Here is a 23900-nt window from a genome sequence, read left to right as displayed (position 1 = left end):
AATTAATCTGCTGAAATCAAAGAATTACTTTTAGTTAACAATCTTATTTTTCAAATTAAATTTAGACCCGGAGAGGTTATTTCCCAAGGTCACATGGCCCTTTTGTGGCAAAACTGAGCCTAGGACATAGTCTGTCAATCTTCAGTCTGGGATTATGCTTACTTTGCCCAAATACCCACAGTACTAGAAATGACATTTCTTATTTGGTGGTTCTCCATGAGTGTTTTAAAAATGTTTCTTCTTTCTCTGAAAGAAATAATAAAAATCTCTTGTTTTTCAGTACCTTGTATCAAATATGCATTACTTAGTAGAAGCATTTCCTTAAGTGTGGACTTCTTTTGGTATAGAAGTTAAAAATGATGGCTTTACTCATAGTTGATATTTTCTTTTGAAGAAGCATATATCTTACATTGTTGTAGCTAATATATAGTAGTAAAATCTACTGCAGTAAATTCTCTTTAAAGCTATTTTTGACTTTCCTTCCTGAAGAGATAGTCTGCATTTTCAAGGTTTGTTTTGAAAGATAAGATTTACGAATCAACGACTTTTAAAAGACTGACATTCTCGATGAATAAAACAGATAAATTGGGGAGACATGGGGTATGTGATGAGGCTCTTTTTTTTTTTTTTTTTTTTTTTTTCTCTTTCCTTTTTTCCTTTTTTTTTTTCTTCTTCTTCGTGATGAGGCTCTTTTAAATGGATTCCTAAATTATTAAATCTTTAACTACTGAGGTAGAGGTGAGGAATGGAAGAGCTTGGAATTTGACCTCTAGAAGAAGGTACAAGAAACCACTCCCACCCCTCAGGATGAATAAAACATCTTTAAAATTTTAAAGTCATCTTGTGGGAATATAGAATTTAGTTTACAAAATCCAATTTGGTTACAATTTTTAAGAACATTTCTCTGTTGTAAAGCAAAGTATATCTGTGTGCAGAGGCTATTTTCTCAGTAACGATAGAGCAGCAGTTGATGTCAAGAGTGTGGCTGCACACCACTCATCAGTCATCTGAGATGTCGGTTAAAAATGTCGATTCCTTTGCCCAGAGACCCACAGAATCTGCATTTTTATTTTTATTATTTTTATTTATTTTTTATTTATTTTAACATCTTTATTGGAGGGTAATTGCTTTACAATGGTGTATTAGTTGCTGCTGTATAACAAAGTGAATCAGCTATACATATACATATATCCCCATATCTCTTACCTCTTGCGTCTCCCTCCCACCCTCCCTATCCCACCCCTCTAGGTGGTCACAAGGCACTGAGCTGATCTCCCTGTGCTATGCGGCTGCTTCCCACTAGCTATCTATTTTACATTTGGTAGTGTATATATGTCCATGCCACTCTCTCACTTCGTCCCAGCTTACCCTCCCCCCTCCCCGTGTCCTCAAGTCCATTCTGTACGTCTGCGTCTTTATTCCTATCTTGCCCCTAGGTTCTTCATAACTTTTTTTTTTTTTTTAGATTCCTTATATATGTGTTAGCACACGGTATTTGTTTTTCTCTTTCTGACTTACTTCACTCTGTATGACAGACTCTAGGTCCATCCACCTCCCTACAAATAACTCAATTTCATTTCTTTTTATGGCTGAGTAATATTCCATTGTATATATGTGCCACATCTTCTTTATCCATTCATCTGTCGATGGACACTTAGGTTGCTTCCATGTCCTGGCTATCATAAATAGAGCAGCAATGAACATCTCTGTGTCGTTCCAATTTTAGTATATGTGCTGCTGAAGCAAGCACGAATCTGCATTTTTAGAGGAAGGGGATTTTAAAGGAACTCCCCTGTGATTCTAAGGCACATTCAAGTTTAAGGACTATTATATTAATGATAAATACTAGATTTGCTCAAACTTGCCCAGTTCAAAATAGCTTTTTGAATATGTTAAGAGCAGTCCGCAAGGGTTAGAAGAAATAGATTTTATTTTAGATAGTACTATTTAAATAATTGGTCTTAGTCAGAAGTACCTCATATCCCTTCTTAATAACCAACCTAGAACCGAGGAACAATGATATAAAGTTCTAAGAGATGGTGAAGAGAAGGTAGGAACAAGAAACTAGACAGGTGTGACTTTTCAGCCATCAAGGTCAGAGCTCCATAGAGTTTCTACCTAAGCCTCCCCAAAGTAACCACTGCCAGAGCTGAGGAAAAAGCATCCTGTCAGGTCATCCCTTGGCAGGAATTCCTGTCATTTATAGCTAAACGGAGCTCTGGTTTATAGCCCGGCCAACTGATGAGTTTGGGAACTCAGTTGCACTTCAGCTAGGCTAGCTAAACCTGAATAACTCTCTTCTCTACCTGGGTAGAATTGGCTCTGACATTGCCCCTGCTCCCCGCCTTTTTTTCTTCTTACCATTTATTCACCATCATCACTGCCATAGATCACTTCTAATATTTAGGATTACACTGTAATTTCTTACATTCTTTCCTCACACTCTTCTCCTGCCATGGAAACCTTTCATTATGCTGCTCTTTTTGGCATCTTTCACTATCCTGACACACCTGCCTATGGGCATCTTGGCAGAGATCCTTTGGAGCAGTTAAATGGGAAAGGAGTATTCTTTGTGATACAGTTAGGAAATGTTCTGATTTCCATGACTGTCCTGGCATTAAAATGTATTTTTAAAAAGACAACTGTATATTTTCAGTACGATTTATTTGACAAAAAGCTAATTTTATAGGAAACTCCCACTTGAATACACTCTCTGCTGACATTTTAATTTTTTAGACATTGCTCATCAAGGAATATGAGAGGGAGTTACCTAAGCAGCAGGGTGGTCCGATGGTGAGAGCCCAGCCAGTTTTTTTAGAATGTTTCATCTTTTCAGCTGTCATTAAAATCACCATCCTTATTTAAGTACTTGTGCATATTCCTTCTTTAACTGGTGTCAAAAAGTTAACATCTCAGCTTAAAATTTTTTCTTTTAATGTTTGGAGACTTGGTACTATGTAAGAGAGATAAAAGAATTATAGTTGTTACAACTCTGTTAGTCACCATCTGTGTACAGTGTAAGAGGAATGTTGGTTATGCAGTCTTTTGAGGCACATCTGTCCCTGCAAATAACCATCCTATAAGCATTCTAATCTTTGAAGATAGAAGATAGTGATATGTGTAATTACAAACATTTGACATATTTTCAAGAAGAGTTTCAGTTTCTTTTAGATCAGTATTTTTCAACCTTCTTTTTTTTTAAATTACCCTCTGTAAGAAGGCTTTTAGACATTTTTTCTTAATTGTTTTCTCCATGAGACTCTGTTTATGGACTGTATGTTTGTCTGCTTTATGCATAAAAAGAGTAAAGTTTTTTGACTCCCAGAAGCTAAGTTTTGCTCCCTTGAGGGCATTCTTATCCCCATTGAGAATACATGTTTTAGACTAATCTAAAGCAATCTTAAGATTATTAGTTAGGCAGAAAAATACTGTTTGGTTGTGCTTTATATATAATATAATATATATAATAATAGTTCTGAAGGAATGACATAAGGATAGTAAGCTATGTTTTTCACCAGATTGATTTAACTTAAGTATTAACAGTTTGCTTCATCTTGAGAGCAGCCGTGACACAGAGTTCCTTGCTGGGGCTGGGGTGTGTGCAGCTTTTCTCAGAAGTCCCTCTAGTAATGATAATATCCTTTGATATGGGTAATTGATGTTTTCTCACTCTTATAAAGTGCCAGTAACAGCACCTTTAAAGAACTTTTTATCTGCAATATATAATCTAAATGAAGTCACTGAACTTGCTTTGCAAACCCGATGAAAGACAAATTCTCGAGTCTGGCCTTTGCAACCAATTACCGGTCATAAGTCATTCTTACATAGAAAATGATTCCCATAAACTTTGATTTTTTTATTTATTAATATTATCCTACTGTACTTAAAAAACAGAGTAGGAAAAACTAAGAAAGCAGAATGATGTAACCATATTTTATATTGAAAACTGATATTAAAAAAAGAATCATGTCTGATAAAATAAAGTTACAAATATACATTCCTAATTTAGCTCCTTATATTTAAAAAGCAGGATGAGTACTTTGTGAATATACTAAAACCACTGCTTTGTGTACTCTAAAAGGGTGAATTTTATGGTATGTGATTTCATCTCAATATAAGATTGTATTAATAAAATCATGGGGGGAGGGTAGGAAATCAGATTGAATAGAAGGAAAATTTACTTCACTTAAACTGTAAAAACAGAAAATACTATTTTTATTTTTATTTATTTTTAATTTGTTGTTGTTATTGTTGTTGAGTAACAGCTAATTTGTTCAGGATATAAGCTGATCACTTTTGTTCCAGCACCTTCTTTTGCACAGAATCTTGCACACATTAGGAAGTCAAAAGATACTTGCCAAATTGAATTAATGCTTCTCTTGTGACTTTCTGTATTATATTCAAAACCATAAAATAATGTCTGATGCCAAACCGTTAGATTAAAAGAGCCAGACACCATGGATTGCAAATAGAAAAAACTTCATTCAGAAAATACTATTTTTAAAAGAGTGGTTTTACATACAGGAAGCTTTAGAACTCTCCATGTTTTTAGAAAGTTTTTTTTTTTTTTCTTTTATTCCCCAAAGAACAAAAAACAAACTTAAAAATTGATACGTTAAGATACCCCTACCTGTTTTGAATGGTTGTTTTAAATTTAGAAAAGCAAGCACTTCTTGGAAAGACTTACTGCCAGACAATGGAGTAGTTTGGGGGAGAAGGGAAGATGAGTCAGGCCAGGCCTGCCGCCAGCAGCTTGGTGGCGTGGGACCACCTCATTGTATTTCATCCAGCTGTGCTGAAAGTGGTTCCTTTCCCTTTCCACTGGGACTTTTTACCTTTGGATTTCATTGGACCTTGTATATTTCACGGTGTAAAGCAAGCAGAAAAAGGATGTTGTCCAAGAAACATATTATCTCCACTGGAATAGATTTTTATGACCACAAACTTGACATTTCAAAAACGGAATGCGTCCTCTTTAAACTGCTAATCTTTCCTGATTTTCCCATTTCTGCGATTAACACATAGCTTCAGCCTTTATTCTTTCTGTCTTGTACTTTTTATACAGAATGTTGTTTTTCAGCTCCTTAAGGGCTGTGAGATTACTTTGTCAGAGATGATTTTAGGATTTGAAGTATCCTGTAATAGGGGGGGACAGACAACAGGTATGTGGGTAGATGTCCATTTGAGGGTTATGTAAACATCTGCCTGACTGAAATGTTTCCCCTGCAGGCCTTTTATGGCAAATGAATTTTACACCATTATATTAAAATTAAAGCATGATTTTTTAGCGTATTACCTGTAAAGAATAACATGCTAAATATAGATACTTATCTTCATATAGCATGGAAGAACAATTTTAATTTATGGACTGAAGATCTTAAAGTAGTAAGACAAACAAGTGTTTTGACCGAGGGTGCTACACTGTAAGAGAAAAGAAAGTGGTGGAAGTTTTTGTTTGGAGGGTGGGGCATTACTAAGAGGGACCTGTGTTGTTGTTGGTGGTGTAATAAGCAAAGCAGTATAAAAACTCAGGACATCTGGGGTGAGGGGGGAGGAGTGGATGATAGAGTGGGAGAAGGAAGCAGAAACAAGAAGCCTACTCTTTCATAATTTTCCTGAGGAGTAGCTCTGTAGCCTGGGGTGTATTTTCCTGTTTAGTGATTTGTTTACTCATCTGTTTGATGAATCGAGGGCCTAATATGTGCCAGGTATATATTAGTTCCTGTCCTCAAGGAACTTATCTATGCAGTGGATGGTGACAGAGAAAAATGTGTAATGTGCCAGGGGGCTAATGCTGTGAAGGAAAATGAAGCAGGGTGAGGAGGACGGGGCTAGCTATGCAGCAGAGTGGGCAGGGAAGGTCTCACAGCAAAGGTGGATTTTGAGCAGAGACCAGAAGGAAGTAAGGGAAAGAGTCCTGTGAAAATGGGGAATCACCTCGTGGAACAGGCTTTAAGGCAGGGATGTGCTCAGCAGTTTTTTTTTTTTTTTTTTTTAACATCTTTATTGGAGTATAATTGCTTTACAATGGTGTGTTAGTTTCTGCTTTATAACAAAGTGAATCAGTTATACATATACATATGTTCCCATATCTCTTCCCTCTTGCGTCTCCCTCCCTCCCACCCTCCCTATCCCACCCATCTAGGTGGTCACAAAGCACCGAGCTGATCTCCCTGTGCTATGCGGTTGCTTCCCACTAGCTATATCTATTTTACGTTTGGTAGTGTATATATGTCCATGCCACTCTCTCACTTTGTCCCAGCTTACCCTTCCCCCTCCCCATATCCTCAAGTCCATTCTCTAGTAGGTCTGTGTCTTTATTCCCGTCTTACCCCTAGGTTCTTCATGACCTTTTTTTTTTTTTCTTAGATTCCATATGTATGTGTTAGCATACGGTATTTGTTTTTCTCTTTCTGACTTACTTCACTCTGTATGACAGACTCTAGGCCCATCCACCTCACTACAAATATCTCAATTTCGTTTCTTTTTATGGCTAATATTCCACTGTATATATGTGCCACATCTTCTTTATCCATTCATCTGTCGATGGACACTTAGGTTGCTTCCGTGTCCTGGCTATTGTAAATAGAGCTGCTCAGCAGTTTTGAGAAACAGGGAGAAGGGCAACGTGGCTGGAGCAGAGTGAGCCGGGGAAGTGCTAGGAGGTGAAGGCAAAGAGACACCTGGGGGAGGAGTGTTGGGGGTCACAGATTATGTAGGGCCCTGACCGTAAAGCACGGTTAGGACTTCAGATTTTACTCGGAGTGAGATGGGAAGCTCGTGGAGGATACTTGCATAGCATGAAGTGCAGAGGAGAGGGCTTAGATATTGGAGTAAGAGAGCTACGTTTAGTCCTTTCTCTGCCAAGTGTCAGCTGTAAATCCTAGTCTCATTTTCCTTATATGTAAACAGGGGCTATTAATTCCCTTAACAAGGTGGTTGAAGATACATAGTAGCTAATATTGTTACTGATATTATTATGATAACTATTAGCAAAGATCCAAGACCAACAGAGTTTCTCTGTTTTTTTCACAAGTCTGTTGACCCACTTGAAAAAGTGGCTCTGCAATATTTCTGTTTGTATGTGTGGCTAAATACATGTCACATGCCACTGTAGACTTTGTCTGAGAATGCTCTGGTAGAGCTCTGGTTCAGGGAGGTACAGGGAAGAGCAGATAGATTTCTGATAGTGCTGGGCACTTGGTACTTTCTAGTGCACTCTGAAAATGTAAAAAATACACTGGCCAAGGCTGACTTCTCTTTTGGGAGGTAATCCAGAATATAGTCAGATCTAGCCTCAGCCCTCGTGACACTTAAAGTATATCAAGGACTGTGAGCTCAATGGCTGGCACATAGTAGGTGCTCAATCCAAATTTATTGAGTGAATAAGTGAACGAGCGAAGAATAAACATGTAACAGTGGACTGTCACTCTATACACTTATCCTGTGAACAACCTTGAATCAGTTTAAACACTTATCTTTTTTCTTCCTTTATTATTTTGGGTTATTCTTGCTTATTGTATTAGTGTCCATAATTGGAAACTCAAACCTGCCTCTTAGAAATTTATTAGTCTAACAATTCACTTCCCTACCTGAAATCCTCCAGCGAGTCCCCATCACCATTAAGTCCAAATTCCCTAGTTTGTATATAAGGCTGGCAAGATAGGACTGCTGCTGGGAGTTCCCTGGTGGCCTAGCGGTTAGGATTCCGGGCTTTCACTCCAGTGGCCTGCGTTCAATCCCAACCACAAGCCACTCAGTGAGGCCAAAAAAAAAAAAAAAAAAAGATAGGACTGCTGCTTACCTATTTGGCCTCATATCTTATCCCCTCCTCAGGGTCTGTGCTTCAGGCATGCTGAAGGGCTTGAAGTTTCAGAAGGGATTGTACCCAACGTGGCTTTGGCATCATTGCTCAAGCCCTTCTTTGCCCCACTCCCCCTCTACACATCTCGCAAAACTCAGCTTGAATAGTCATCTCTTCTGTGTGGTCTTTGTGAGTTAGTTACACCTTTTCTGCCTCCATAGTGCTGTATATATGTCTCTGCCCTGCCACTTTTCATGTGGTGATATAATGGTTAGTTTATATTGTCCTATCTTCCCCATTAGGTGAAGTTCCTTAATGGGAAAGCTGTGGATTTCTTTCTGTCCTTAACAACTGCCACTGTGATGCAGCCACTCAATAGCTAAACAATAAAGGTTTGAATGAATGTATGATGTTACAGTAGTCTACTGTATTCCTTAAATTTGGAAGTTAATTTTAAGGCCCAAATCCATATGATACACACTCTCTATTTTTCATTATTTTTTTGTTCATTTCTTCATTTTTAAAAAAATTCGGTAAATGTGCCATCATACCATCCCTTGGTTCCGTACTCTAATATGGAATCCCCAACTGGAAGCTCGCAAAGGCTTGAATAAAATGGAAATCTCTCTGGGAGCAGATTCTTTGAGGTTTAAATATAGTATTACTAAGCATCCGCAGATGTTTCTAAATTATTTGGTATAATTAGATAACAAATTCCGCTTCATTAAACTATTGTTCCTTTTCATTTCAATAGTACAAAGGAATTGCACATAAAGTAGCTTGCTTTGTTCGTGCTTTACCCTCACAGTAGCGAACATAATCAAATTGAATAGGAATTCAGTATGAAAATGGCTAACTTAACCTTTTAGAAGTCAGAAATAAAAACAATATAATCCTTCTCTCATAATAATAAATTTGTGTGCTACATGAGCGTTCCTATTACTTTTCGTATATTCATTAGAAGAGCAGATATAAGCAACAGTTTCAGCATTCATATTTTTAAGTGGAAAGAAAAGGAAAATTTTATTTATTACTTATTAATACCTCTCATTGTTCCAGAAAGAATTTGAGGTGGTTTCCAAAAAGATACAATGCAAGAGGGTTAAAAACAGTAAGTGTGGGAATTCGTTTTTCTCTGTCTTGTATCATTAGTTCCTTCCTGTCCCCTGAATCCTGGATCATTTCCCTCTGATTACAGCCATGCTTTCCTATTCTGTATGAGGGCGTTAGAACCCTCTCATGCCATCCTAAGTTATTAGTGGCCCTCTTCTTACCAGAGGTTTGTTGAAATGGCATTCTGTATACCCCCCCACCCTTCTCCTCTACACTCTCTCTTCCCGGCCACCATATTTTATCATTATTGGTTATGAGACATTTGTGAATGTCATTAATCTCTAGTGAAAAAAAGATTGACCACTGTGAAAGGAAAAACTTTTCTGACACTTGTTGAAACAACAAGGAAGACTTTCTTCAAGACTATCACAATAGGAGAGCGAGATCAGGCTTGACTCCGAATATAAGAACAAGTGGGGATTTATAGTCAAGGAGCAGATTGGTGGGGGGGTGATCAGTGGATGGAAAATTACTAAGAGGAGACAAGGATAGGGGGAGTTCTTGTTAAACTGACCTATAACAGGATTCTTGCTGAGGGCAGGCCAGGTGGTCAAATATCAAGGGCCGGGGCGAGGAATTTGATTAGGTATCAGGAGGGATCAGGTATCAAGGGTGCGGGATTCTTTCTAAAGTGACTTAGAATTGTTGCTAAAACTGGGCAGTGCAGGCTTGGCAAGGCCAGGGGTGAAGGTTGAGCCCTTTAGAAATGGGCTTAGAGGAGCCTAACTAAAGTTTGGTCAAGAAGAGCCTCCATTCTGCTTCTGTTTGGAAGTGCTTTATCAATTCATAGCCAGTAAACAGTGGCTTCTCCATAGTGATCATGTTTGATCTTGTTGCACTATTTGCTATTTTTGATTGCCTCTTTCTTCTTGAAACTTTTTTCTCGTCTTTCAAACATTGTATTCTCTAGCTATTCTTTTCTTCCCTTTCACTGTTCCTCAGTTTTCTCTTGTTTGCTCCCCTAACTGTTACTGCTTTTCAGGAATGGACCTTCCTTTCTCACTTGGGAATATATAGGCTTCAGCAGTGAGCACTGTGTGGGCGATTCCCAAGTCTCCATCTCCAGCTCTGCCCTTCCATGCCCTCCAAATCGCTCTCAGGATTTCCTGTGGACACTTCTGACTCCACACATTCCCAGCCCCAAATCCTTAGCTTTTGTCCTTCTGTCCTCCCTCCCCTTGCCTCTAGTACCCAATCAGCTGCTAACTCTTGCAGCTTGATCTCTGCAGTAGCTTCCGTTCTATTCCTTTCTCTATTTCCAGCTCTTGCTCTGACTTTCGTTTCAGTGCCGCAATCCATACCCTCCGCCTCCTGCCACCCATTCAGAAGGAATCCCTTCATCTTCTGAATTCTTTATCATTTTATCCATGAATCTCCTGTGACATTTGTCAATGTGTTCCTTTCACAGTAGTAATGTATCTTTATCATATGTTTTCTAGGCTAATGGTTCCTATAAGGGAAGAGTCATTCTCATTTCTGCACTCCTTACCATGCTTGCTTGGCACAGTGCTTCACACATAGCAGGTGCTCAAAAAATACTTAAGCGAATAAAAGAGTTATTAAACCACAGTACTTCCATAGTTGAACAGTTTCCAGGGTAGAAATATAAAGCATTCTCTAATTTTTTCTATAACTTTATAATACTTTAAACAAGTTAACAATAGTAAGCATATCTCAGAATCTCTCATATATTGTTTTTGTTGTCTGATGATCTTATTTTCAGTCTTTAAAGGAAGAAATGCATATATTCCTGCAGTATTGATGCATGTCAAGGGCAGATATGTCATTTATTTTGTGATTGGTTGCTTTTGTTAGCTTGACTTTTTCCAAAAGTTTCTGGTGAAATTCTGGTTGAATTTATACTGCTTTTTATTCTGTAGAAATCCTCTTAATCCTGGAGAAGGGGCACTAAACAGTAGATACTACACACACAGGGCTTGTTAATCTAGGTTGTTTTGCTGGTCCCTTTAATGTTGCATTGTGTCCAGTATTCACCTGAAAACAGAATACTCTCCCTCCTTGTGGAGAGACCGTGCTAAAAGTAAGAGAAATGATGGGTTCTCCTGGTTTCATATATGTTCTCTGCTCTTTTAGACTTTCTCAGGCCATTAGCAAGGAGATGGTGAAGAGCCCTACCTTGTTCAAGCTCCCTTTCAGGACTCGGTGGGTTAGCCAAATTCATAGGACATTTGTATATTAGTCCGCCATTTGGAAACTAGCTTATTAAGGGTTTCTAAAGTTGCTGAATAGAAGTCACTAAGCAGTGGACCAAAAAGCTAATGCTAGTGATTGTTTTTCAGAATGTGCTGAAACCCAAAAAGAAAGATGAAGTCTGTGGTTTATAGGACATTTCATGTATTGACAGTAATACTTCATTTAATTGTGAAAAATTTTTTTATGAAAATGATTTTGCCACTCCTATAAGTTGCTTTTGGTGATCCTACCTATTTAAGTCTTTGGATGACATTTGTTAGTATTCTCAGGTTTAGATGTTATAAAAATGCTCATTATATATGTGTGCAAAGTATGTAGTTAAAGATGAGAGCCATAAAAGCAAAGTTCATGTGTTTTTTCTTCTTCATAACGTTTAAAAGTGAACCAGAGACTTTTAAGTTATATTCTTTGAATAAGAAATGATTCTCAACTTGTCATTTCACTCTTTTAGTTGAACTTAAAAGGATAAATTATTTCTAAAGAACAAGAAAAAAGAACAAGATGGATTAATCATACAGTAATAAAAAGAAAGGAGGAAGCAGACGTTGCTCTACAGTAGGGAGACTTGCAGAATACTTAAGAGGCCTGTCATCCTGAATTTTCCAGACAGATGGCTCTGCAGTTCTCTGGAGAGACAAGAGCCTCTTTCTTGGGCCGCCCCTGCCCCACCTGCTGTTCTACGTCTCTCCAGACAGAGGAGCTCGTGCTCTCTCTTTTTTCTCAGTCTTTCACACAACTTGGGGAAGGATGGGAGGGAAGGAGCAGTGGTTGCACACGCAGATCCCTTGTTTCTCTGGGGTGAGACCTCATTCAGCTCCAGGTGCCTTTTGACTTCACTCCTCTAATCAAAACTTTTCTCCTTTCATCTTGTTTTTCAGTTATCATAATTGACCTTAGGGAAAACAGAGGCATTTGAAAACTTAAAAATGATATTTTGAAGTAATTTTCACTTTATCAAAAGTTAATAAAAGTCTCTACAGAAAATATCCAACGTTTTCAGGTCCTGTAATAAGCTATTTTCCGTTACCAGGAGAAGAAGGAACATTAATGTATGCTACGTGTATTAATGTTAGATAATTTGCAAAAGATCTGTCCCAAGTAGTTTTTTCATTAGTAACGTTACATTTAAAATAAATAGGCATTTTTTTTTAACCAGGGAATGAGAGAGATCTTGCAATGCAAACTACAACTCTTTGATGAAATAAATTAAAAAAAATTTTATTTTATATTGAAGTATAGTTAGTTGATTAACAATGTTGTGTTAGTTCCAGGTATACAGCAGAGTGATTCACATATACATATACATGTATCTATTCTTTTTCAAATTCTTTTCCCATTTAGGTTATTACAGAGTACTGAGCAGAGGGATAGATTGGGAGTTTGGGATTGACATGTACACACTGCTGTATTTAAAATAGATAACCAGCAAGGACCTACTGTATAGCACAGGGAACTCTGCTCAAAATGGGCACTTTTAATATGCTGCTTACTATGTATTTTCAGCCGCCATAATTAGATGGCAAGGTACAATTTTTATTTATTTTAAAATTTAAACAGAAGGCTTATGGAAATATAATTAAGCTCCATTTAATTAATAGTCCCTAGATTGAGAGATCAAGAATTTATAATATCTAATTTTTTTTTAATTGAGAAAATGCAGCCACTTTTAATAATAAATTCTTTCAATCAGCACTTTTTCAAACTTACGTTATGATTTTAAGGCAGACTTAGAAATGGTAATATAAACTGAAATGAGTGAAGTCTACCACTTTAAACTCTCATGTTCTATATTTCTGATCTATTTCCTTAAGTTATATCCATCTGAAACTTTTTCCTAATTATAAAAATACACTGTTAATGCTGAAAACTTGCATGAACTGGTATATTTAACACTGTACTATCATTTTACATACTCTTTTCTAAAGAAAGCAAACCAAAGATGAAATTTAATAGTCTTCACATTTTATTTTCCAGTGCCTTATTATAAAAAGATTCATAGCTCCTGAGAAAGCTGCTATAGAAATAATGTTATCTATCATATTGTCACAAGGCAACTAAAAATATTATGGTAGTTATGTTGTAAATAGTCATTTATAAAACTCTAATAAGAAAAAAGTCATTGTGGTGGGCCAAAGAAAACATATTTTGGGGTTGGTGGTGAGGCAACTCTAGGCCAGTATGTAAATTTAGAATATTAATATTTCATCTTTAATATTATATGAAAAAATAAAACGATGCTGTTTCTAAAGTCTAAAGAGGATCATATGAGCCTGACTCTGGGGCATCTTCACATACTATGTACCTTGACTCCTAACTCAACTTGTAAATTTTTGCTTATAAGACACACACACAGCGGATCTATGAATGTATCTATTTATTAGTTCCACTAAACTTTAGAACTCTTGTTAACTTTTGCGATTTAGTTTTTATAAACAACAAAAGGCCTCTATTTTGCAAGGTACTATCCTAAGACTGTTTGCTACATTACAAAATTAGGAGAAATATTCTAACTTCTCCACTGACTAAATGCTCTTAAAATTCCTTTGGTATATAAGATTCTCAAGCTTCATAATTGCATAATATATCTTTCCAGCCTAACTCCTGAGGATGCTCTTAAGAGCAGATGTGATGGTTTGGCTATAAATATTCCAAGTGCTTTAGAAGAAGGATCATAAATTCACAGATGTACTTCATTACAGTTATTGGTATTTGGGCCCTGGAAAACTGAATAGTTTGATTTAAGTTAAAGTAACATTTTGAATATTAAGAACATTGTATTGAATATTAGAATGATTTGCTTCTGGAACTGTACTGATGAATAGAGTGAAAACATTTTCTAGGGAGTCCACAAGATGGCGCTTGCCAACCTGTTTCCTCGGTTTTTCCTTACCTTAAGGAAATTTGGCAATAATTTAAGAAGGAATATCTAAATATTAATGTATTTTAAATGCTAAAGCTTAGATTTCCAGAAAGCTTGACTCCTTAAAATTGATGAGCTTCAATTTAACGTTTTGGAAAGTGCTCATTTCTAATATCGGCACTAAGAGTCTTTGCTAAAGAGTTTAAGGTTATTTTGAAAACACACTGGGATCTGTATAATACAAGGGCTGCCTCCATTCACTCCATTCACCTCTATTTTTATTCACACCTATTTTTAAAGAATATGTGATTCTTTAATATGTGATTTGTGAGACATCTAGTCTATATGCATGCATAGTTTCTAGATATCTTAAACGATTGATGTTTGTAAGGACCTGGCCAGTAGTAATTGTTCTAAAATAAACAGGAAGGTGTAGTTGGAATATAGTTTAGAATTTCTAATTATGAATGAGATTTAATAAGTGGAACAGTAATGAAGGGTAACAGGAACCCACCCAGTCATAATATGGATTACATTAGGCTTCATTTTTACTCTTGTGCCTTTAGCATTTAATTAATACTGTTTTACATGTTTACTGTTTACATTAACATTATTAGGGAAGGGAATCATATTAAAATTATGTTGGGGTTGGTAAGGAAAGTTTTATATTTGTTTATTGTTTTGTGAAATCCTGTGCATAATTTCAAAGAAAAGAGCTATATTCATAAAAAACTTAAGACAAGAAAGTATATCCAGTAAAATTTAGAGCAAATTAGGTTTAGGTCTGTAGCATTCCATAAGTCTGATTTTTCTTAGCCTCATCATAAAAGTAGTCAATAGAATCAAAAGAGTGGTCAGTAGGATCAAAGGCCTGTCATGAAATAAGAACAGTAAAAGGAATTTTCTGTTGAAAACGAAGTCAAACTTGGAAAATCTAAATTAAAGCTTACAATCAAATATTTTAGATGATTGGGAAAGTAGTCATTTTTCACCATTCTTATGAAGGTTTGTGGAAAAAGAATCTTGCATATATGGAGAAAGAATCACTAAGGGTTTCTTTTCAGAAACAATTACCGTACATGCTGGCTGCTAAGCTTGCATAATGACTGTGTTCCGTGGGTAGGCTGCACGTTGAGACCATTCCTTTGTCAGCTTTCCCTTTCCTATATCAAGGCTTCAGTGTTCGGTTTCAAGTTGCCATCATTTACATCATACTGTTTTGCACAGGATCGCCTTTAAAAAGGCTTATATAACACAATCTCTTTAAAGTTCAGTAGTTTTCATTGAATTTACGTAAACATTGAATCTAAGCTAAATTAGTTTCTGAGCTAAGGGACTTCCTGAGAAACGCTGGTCAGAGAAATGTAACACGGGAACAGATGTAGGGGATGTACACATAGCACACAGGGCTGATTCATCCATTGGCATCTTTGAATGCTGAGATCTTAAGATTTCATTTTTAAAGTGCTTAGATTGTTTTTCCATTGATAAAATGAAGATTGTGCTTTCAAGTGTGCCTGTTTCCAGGTTTTTCCCTAGAATTCTAAAAAAGTTCTGAAAAAAAATCAAGCAATAAAATTCCTTTCTTTATGTCTTTAAATTCACAGTCCACATTTGAGACCAAGTGAAAATGAAATAGCTCAAACTGAAATGTGTTCTTTGTGGGTCTTTCCCATCACATCTTTAGAAAATGTAGACATGGATATAATTGTCAAGGAAAGGATTTGTCTTTTCAGTTGGTTGACTGACTTTTTTTTTGTTTCTAGAATACATGAATTCTAAAGCTTGATTTAGACTTAGATACAATTTACTCATTTCTTCTTCTGATCTCTAACAGTGGCCTGTTAAATTTGAGATTTTTGTCCCTGAGATTTTTTGGCCCATGACAAACACTATTTGAGATAATCATTGCACCCTCTGATCAAGTTGTACTTGATCAGTAGAACTACCGACGTTATCCTAATAACTGTGGAACTGTAAGGAGCCATATTTATTTATTCCCTAAGGATTATTTTTCATTTTGAAGTGTCATATACATACAGAAAAATGTACAATACATAAGCATATTTAAGTAAAATGCACAAATATCAATAAATAAAAATAGTAAAATTTAGGTGTCATAAGCTTGATGAATTATTACAAAGTGAACATACCCGTGTAACGACTACTCAGGTCAAGAAATACAACATTGCCAGCATCCTAGATAGTCCCCTTTGGAAGCCTTCCTAATCGCTATCCCCTCCAGCCTCCCCAAAGTTTATTACTATTCCAACGTCTAACACTATAGATTTAATTTTGCCTGTTTTTTTTTTTTTTTTTAACAGCATTTTTTCTTTTTGGTGGTGAGGATGAAATGCTTTTTCATACTAGAGTCTTTAGTAGAGTCCAATTCAACCCGGTAAAATGCTTCTGAATCTCATAGAAGGGGAGGGAGTTGTGTATGTGGGGAAACACTGTATTTTTAAAATGCATTTTAAATTATAAATTTAAAAAATGAACATGGTATTTCCTGGTATATAACTATCTATTTTAAATAGCTGAAAGATGTCAATGACAGATGAAGGTATGTGCTGTTGCCAACAGAAAAAGGGACCTACAGCACCACAACCTCACATTAGTTTTTCACACTTGCTGCCAAAGGCAGAGGAGAATAAATAGGTGGGGTTAGGGATTGCTGGGGGGCATTTGTGGGTCATAAACTGATATAACCATAAGCATGGCATTTCTTTGAACTCAGAAAAAATTATTTATTATTGCTTTCCTTAGTTAATGGACAGAGTGCTGATGAACTGAGATGTCACGTTTGGAAAACTGCGTTGAATTAAGGAGTGTTCGGACTTATAAATTCGTTAACACAAATGGGAAGAATTTTTTTTTTATTACTTTGGGAGATATGTTCAGGCAGTCATAGAAGGGATGCTGAATAGCCTGGGCAATGTTCTTGTACTTCACTTAGTGGGAGTTTCAGTAGGTGTGACCTTACTGAGAAGTTAAATTGCTTTGTCATATGAAAATATTTGTTAAAGGGATGTTTTCAGTGACAAAAGATAATGGTCCTGTGAATGATACAGTAGCTTCTGTGGTGCTTTATGGCCTTGATGCTGAGGACCTTCACATAATTTTACCTGTCTTCTTTTTAGCCCAGTCTCTTGGATATATGCCTGTGGAATTTTTTAGTTTATCTCAGAACTCTTGCTTTATCATCACTTTGCAAAATGACATGTCTACATAGATGTTATTATTATAATTATATGAACAAAGACCAAATTATTAGAATTCTTATCCAACTTGAAGTTAAAGAGCCAGATTAGCTTCCTCAGTCAGTTGCTTAAATAGATCTTAGAGCACATTAAGAGATATCATTTGATGATGGCACCTTTCTCCAATTGGGTCCCTCCTCTTGCCGGATGTGGATTAACCTATATCCAAGGTGCAAAATTTGGCCAAATTTCACATTCCAAGGTGATTCTCAAACCAACCTGTATGGAAGTTTTAAGCTCTTTTTCAATTTGCAAATTAGTTTGAAGTCGAGCTGCTTACTTTACTGTTCCCACCTAGGAAGTGTCTTCTGTTTAGTTGCAAAATATATTTGGGGCTTTTCCTTAAAATTTTACATGATTACAAATCACTGCAAGAGTGATAATTTCATTACAGGCATTTCTTATATAAAAAATATAAAGGCTTAGGTTCATTTTCTAGTTCACAACAGTTAACCCATTAAAAAAATAATTATTTTAGTACATGATATGCTTTTTGGATGATGACTGCTAATTGTTACTGATTCATTAGTTGTGGTTGAGGAAAAACAACATCCTAATCACTTTTAGGAAACCAGGTATACCTCATGTGAATTTCTTTTTTTTAAAGTCATTTGTACTTTCCAATGTACTTTAAGCTTGATTATTCAACCCTTTTCTTTTAAACCAATGATGCATGCTCCCATTTGAAAACAGTTTTAAAATCATAATAAATAAAGGCTGTAAAATTTCACATGGAAAAAACACGACTTCAGGTATTTTTATGTTATGGAGACTCATAATGTCAGAGAAACAGAACTAAATGTAGTGCTTACAAATGTGATCAAATGCAACTGCAGCAGGAAATTTAACTGATATGTGGGGGGTTGTGGCCTTTTTTTTTTGCATATCGAGTAAATAAGCAAACAAACCAAACATTTGTTCCTAGGGTAAAAGCTTTTTTTTCCTTCTAAATCTTGATGTTGGATGTTTCTCCCTTCTGGGTGAAATGAAGATTGCAGAAGTTGTGTTGGTCAGTGTTACTAGCCTGTCTTTTTCTCAGAGCATTAGCTAAAAAGCTTTAGCTTTTATTAAGTGTATTTAGACTTGACAACAAGAATAATGCCCTAATAACATAAAAGTTATGTTATGCTAATAACAGCCAACAGTTCCAGTTTTGTTTTTTTGTGTAGAGGCATTTCTACTCTTAGGGCTTGCATAACTTCCCCATCCCCAGAGAAAAGTGTGAGTCAGCTGGTAATACAAAAATTCCAGAATTTTAAATCTTGGCATAAAATTGCTGTGAAAGGATGCGCCATGTTAATCCTGTGTGCATCCTAAGTGTTGCTTTGTACCCCTTGGGCTACAGGTGGCCAGAGCCTGCCACTAGACAGGTTTCCTGGGTTGACTGTAGGAAAAAAGGAATGGAGGACTGAGATTCTGGCTTGAGTGATATTATTAGGTTGACCTTGCCTTCTTTTAACATAAATACTTAGCTTATAATCCACAAAACCTCCCATTGCTCATGAGTATTTTATCAAATGAAATAATTACTGTGTGTATCAGGAACAAGTTATTATGGTTGATAATAATACCTCTCATTTTTCTACATCACTTAATAATTTTGTTTCCAAAGCTCTTTCTCTTTCATTGTAACTCCACTGAATCCTCTGTGAAATGTTCTGTGGGTGTTCGTAAAATTTAGTAAATGGCAAAGTCTGGGCTTGAAATTGGCTCTCCTGGTATCCATTAGCAACTCTATTCTAGCATTTCTCATACTGCTTTATGATTTTTGTAATGTCTTTCTTCAGCCCTAAACTATGGAATTCTCAAGTACAGGGACAGTGTCTTACGCCTGTTTATTTCTATATAATGTAGTCCAAGGTCCCACTGATAGTTGGTACTTGATACATGTTTGGTGGGAGGATGAATAGATGAGATTTTATCTGATGGTAATATAGATTTTCATCTCTGGAGTCACTAAAAGTTTACATACCATTTTGATTTCCAGGATATTTTGAAAACATTTTATTGTTGTAGCCAGTCTGGAAGGATAGGAGATAGTATGCTGGGAACAGTTTCAAATTATTGTGTATCATTAACTACATTTCCCACTAGCTAGAATTTATTTGAGATATATTTGAAATCTAGACTCTTTATTGTATTTTGGCAAATGCAGGAAGAACCAGAGGTAATGATAAACTAGCACTAATTAGAGATGTATTTGAAGCCTGGAATTAGCATTTACAAAATGGTATGTGTCCTCATGTGGTGCAGTGGGAAGTGTGAATCATCATCTATGTAGTAGGCTTGCAGAAATGTTTAATCTGAATCAAGGCTGGCTTCATGGGTGTGTGACCCATGTGGTCACACAGGATTTGCAGTCAGAAGAACCTTGCTTTCAGTTTAATGTTCCGCTGTTGCCATGTTGAAATTCTTAATAACTTTTTAACAAAGGACTTGAAAATCATGTAGCAGTTCCTGACCTGAGTCATGGGGAAATAATCACAGAAATACAGAATGTCGAAATTCTGTAAGAAAAATTCTCCTGATTTTTTTTTTAATGTCATTGTCATGGAAGCTTTTTAAAAAGGTAGAGGAGCAGGAAATGTTCTCAGTTAAAGAATACTAAGGAGAGATGGCAACCAAAGGTGATGCATGAACCTTAATTGCATCCTGCATCAAAAAAGCAAAACAAAACAAAAGGACATTTTCCACATAATTGGGGATATTTGATAGCATGTTTAACCCTAGATATACCATGAGGGTCCTTTTTTACTCACTATTGATTTTTTAATTTCTTTTTTGAGCAGTTCTAACTTTGTGATAGCTAATTTTTTAAATAGAACAGTATCTTGCAATTATCATATAGTTTGTTTCTTTATAAATCTAAGGTACATTAAGGGATTTTTATGTTCTTACTTTTCCTGTATCTTGAAGCGTTTTGCCACTTCATCATTCTGGGAATTATTTCATTATTACTTATCAGTTATTCCCAATTATGCTAAAAGAAAAAAAACTAAAACAATAAGAAAACAGAATAATGCTGCAGTTGTGAAATACATGATCTCCATTTTGTCATCCTTCAGTTTTCTTATTGCATTGTCCAAAGTATTGAAACTGAGCAGGACCCTGCAGGGCCCTCCTGGGTACAAAAGCCCCTCTTTGTCCCCCCATTTCTTATTTGTAGAAAAAGGCTTTAGTCTCCTAGGCCTTCCCAGAGTTCCAACGAGCAGACTGAAGCAATTACTAATTAGAGAAGTGATGGAATGCAGGAACAAAGGAAAAGCAGAGTCCTAGTTCCTTCTCAAAGGGTATACACAACAATCTGACACATACCTTTGAGTTGTTCTGCAGAGATTAAGACTCCTACCCAGGTGGAGGATGGTGACTACATGCTGACCACAAGCACTAGACCCCAGACTGGTTGGAACCAGAAGGTTGATGATTAGGATTCTGGAAACATCACCTTGTAACCTCACCACCAACCAGTCAGAAGAAAGTCCACAAGCAGCAACCCTCACCCCAAATATTGCCTTTAAAAAAAACCTTCCCTGAAAGCCACTGGGGAGTTTGGGCCTTTTGAGCACTAGCTGCCTGTTCTCCTTGCTTGGTGCCCTGCAATAAACGCTGTGCTTTCCTTCGCCACAACCCAGTGTCAGTAGAGTGGCTTTGCTGTGTGCGGCAGGAGAGTGGACCCAAGTTTGGTTAGGTAACAGTATTGCATCATCTTCAAGAAGGTATAAAAGAAGCTCAGAGACACTACCTTTGTAGTTGTGTTTTATTAAAATTTCATTGCACACATTTCATTGAACACAGTTGAAAGTTTAGAATATTTTATTTTCAGCTTATAATGGCAAAGATTTTTCAAAATCTTTTTATTTTGACAGAGGAAGACATATCACAATTACTAGATAAATCAGAAGATGAACAGATAACAGCACTCTAGACTCTAATGATGACAGTTAAATTTATCATACAGAAGAAGAAATCTCAATATAAATCATTAGATGATGATAGGTCCAGGGTCAGTGAGCTGGCTTACTGCCTGTTTTCATAAGTGAAGTTTTATTGAAAGCCATGCCCCCTCATGTACATATTGTCTATGGCTACTTTCCCACTATAACGGCAGAGTTAACTAGTTGAGAGAGGTGGTTTGGCTTGTAAAGCAAAAAATACTTACTCCTTACAGAAAAACTTTGCCAGCTAATGTCTTAGGTGAAGTTTCTAACCTCAAAAGTTGACAATGAACAATATGTCTAAGGAAAAAAGGGAATAATGTATTTAAATTCAGTTAGTCATTCAACAGGATGGATTTCATGGCATCATATTTTGCAGCAAGAATCTGGACCATCTTATTTTACTAATTTAAAAATAATTGACATTATTTTTCTGTCTTTCATGATGTTTTTGCACTAAAATATGACTGATACAGTTCTTAAGTGGACGAATGCCGAAGGCAGGTATGTTTACAAAAGTGACAGGCAGGAAATAGGTGATGTAGAAGTGAACAAATTTATTGGCTTGGTCATTTTAATTAGTTTCTGTAAACCTAAAAATGAAAATGTTTTGCAATTATGGAGCAAAGAAGATGGCTGTCCCCTCTTTGACAAAATGTATGTGCCGTCCAAGTTTTATGTTTTGAAGATGCAAGTGCAAGAGGAAAAACCAGAAATAACAATAAGCTAGGACATTAACAAAATGTTTTTGAAATATGAAATATTTATTGCACTTAGACAGTGTAAGTGCAAGAAGAACCAGAGCAGTGATAAGCTAGAATCCATTAGAGATGTTTTTGAAACCTGGAATCAGTACTCACAAAATGGATATGTTGCAGGTTCACGCACAACAGTTGGTGAGCAGTTGGTTGCATTCAAAGAATGCTGCCTGTTTTGGCCATATTATCTTCAAAAGAGAAAAATAGGGGATAAAATTTGGGCTTGCATGTTTAAATTTTTATTAAACTTCTAATTTGTTGTTTTTCCACCATCCTTTTATTCTTACATCTATAAATTATTCATACAGTGACTTAAATATACAAAAATAAAGTTTCATGGACCTGGGTAGTAAACGGTATTGACTTTTTTCCTGGCTCACAGAGAGTTAATTTCTCAGGTGTGATAATGATCTTGTGGTTGGGTAGGAGAATGTTTTTATTTTTAGGAGACACATGCTGAACTACTTATGAGTGAAGTTTTGTGACACCTGCAACTTACTCTGAAATTGTTTTGGGGAGGTATATAGAGAGAAGAGGGAGAAGGAGGTAAGAGAGGTGCAGAATGTTAACAATTAGTCAGTTTAGATGAAAGCTACAATGGTGTTCCTGTACTGTTCTTTCAACTTTTTTGTAGGTTTGGATATTTTCAAAATAAAAAAAACAGAGAAAAAAATCACAGAAATGAAAATTTGGCTTCCAAATAGATGAAAAAAAGAACATTTTCCCCTTAATATGCTTTCTTTTTAGAGGGGACACTTGCATTTATACTATAAATACATATTTTTTAATAGTTTAGCTTGCTTCTGACTGTATCAGCATTCTACTGCTGAGCAATAAAGGAATAAAATGGTGAATTTAATAATATGCATTTGTTTGCTATCAGGGCTTTTCTTAGAATTTCTCGTGCTTTCAGAAAATATTACATTTACCAATAAAATGCAGAAATTATTTTTGTTATGTATTAGGCAAGTTTGTTAAAACAGTTAACCCCAATGGGTGATCCAGATGGCGTCAATATGTTCTGTGTCATTTTTATCATTTCTTATGGCCTGTTTACATAGAAAATCAAGAGAATTTTATCTAAACTTAACAGGCATATGTTTTGTACTGAGAACTCAAGTTTTCTGAAACTGTTTATTTCCCATGTATATATTATATGCATGAAAGAAACCTGTCTCATGTATGTGTAGGTATTAATGATATGAATGAAATTATATTACTTTACCTCTGTTTTTGGCATTTCATGGTTGCTGGGAAAACATTTACTCCTAGCATATTTGCATTGACTTTCAAGAGTATATTAAATATTTAAAAATCTATGAGGAAACAGAATTTGATCTAATTGTTAGATGAACTGTAAAAATTCATTTATTTTTGTTATGATATATATAAGAATTTTAAGTCTGATTAGAGATAAATAATTCTGTCTTACTGACTGATAAAGGCACATGAAAATGTTTTTCCATTGCTGTCATTTCTCTGTGGTCGATGCTGGTTTGAATTTGATAAGTCTTTCATTTTCCAGTGACAATGACCTTTTGTTCTCCAATTGTAGTATTCAGCATCCTTGAGGGCATTCTAACAATGTTAGTTCAGTAAAGCATGCAGACAGTACTTTAAACAAAATGCTTGTTCACAGCTGCATGACATAAATCACTCAGTCTGCTTTTTGAATAACAAATAATATTGCTTATTAGAAAGGCGCATCAAGTCTGGAGTTAAACAAAAAACTCCATTTAGATGTCTTAAGTAAACTGATTATCTACCTTTTCATTTTGGTAGAACTATTGGACTGTAACATTTCATGTCTGAGGTATGTTAGACATTAGCACAGCATTCTTTCTGGGTCCTGAAGTAGAATTGGGGAAAAAAAGAATTGATGTCTTTTTTTTTTGTTTTTAATTATAAAGACAGCTTTCCATCTTTTTTATTTTTTTTTATTATTTTTATTTTTTA

The 23900-nt window shown here is 35.9% G+C and overlaps 1 protein-coding gene across 2 annotated transcripts in view; it reads left to right on the top strand.

Moving 5' to 3' along the window:
- Positions 1-23900, top strand: part of CHN1 (chimerin 1) — a 202800-nt gene that overhangs the window by 1554 nt on the left and 177346 nt on the right. The gene's annotated exons all lie outside the window — the stretch shown is intronic.

This window comes from Balaenoptera ricei, chromosome 7 (genome assembly GCF_028023285.1).
Source record: "Balaenoptera ricei isolate mBalRic1 chromosome 7, mBalRic1.hap2, whole genome shotgun sequence".
Lineage (NCBI taxonomy): Eukaryota > Metazoa > Chordata > Mammalia > Artiodactyla > Balaenopteridae > Balaenoptera > Balaenoptera ricei.
This window is presented reverse-complemented; position numbering and strand designations above follow the sequence as displayed.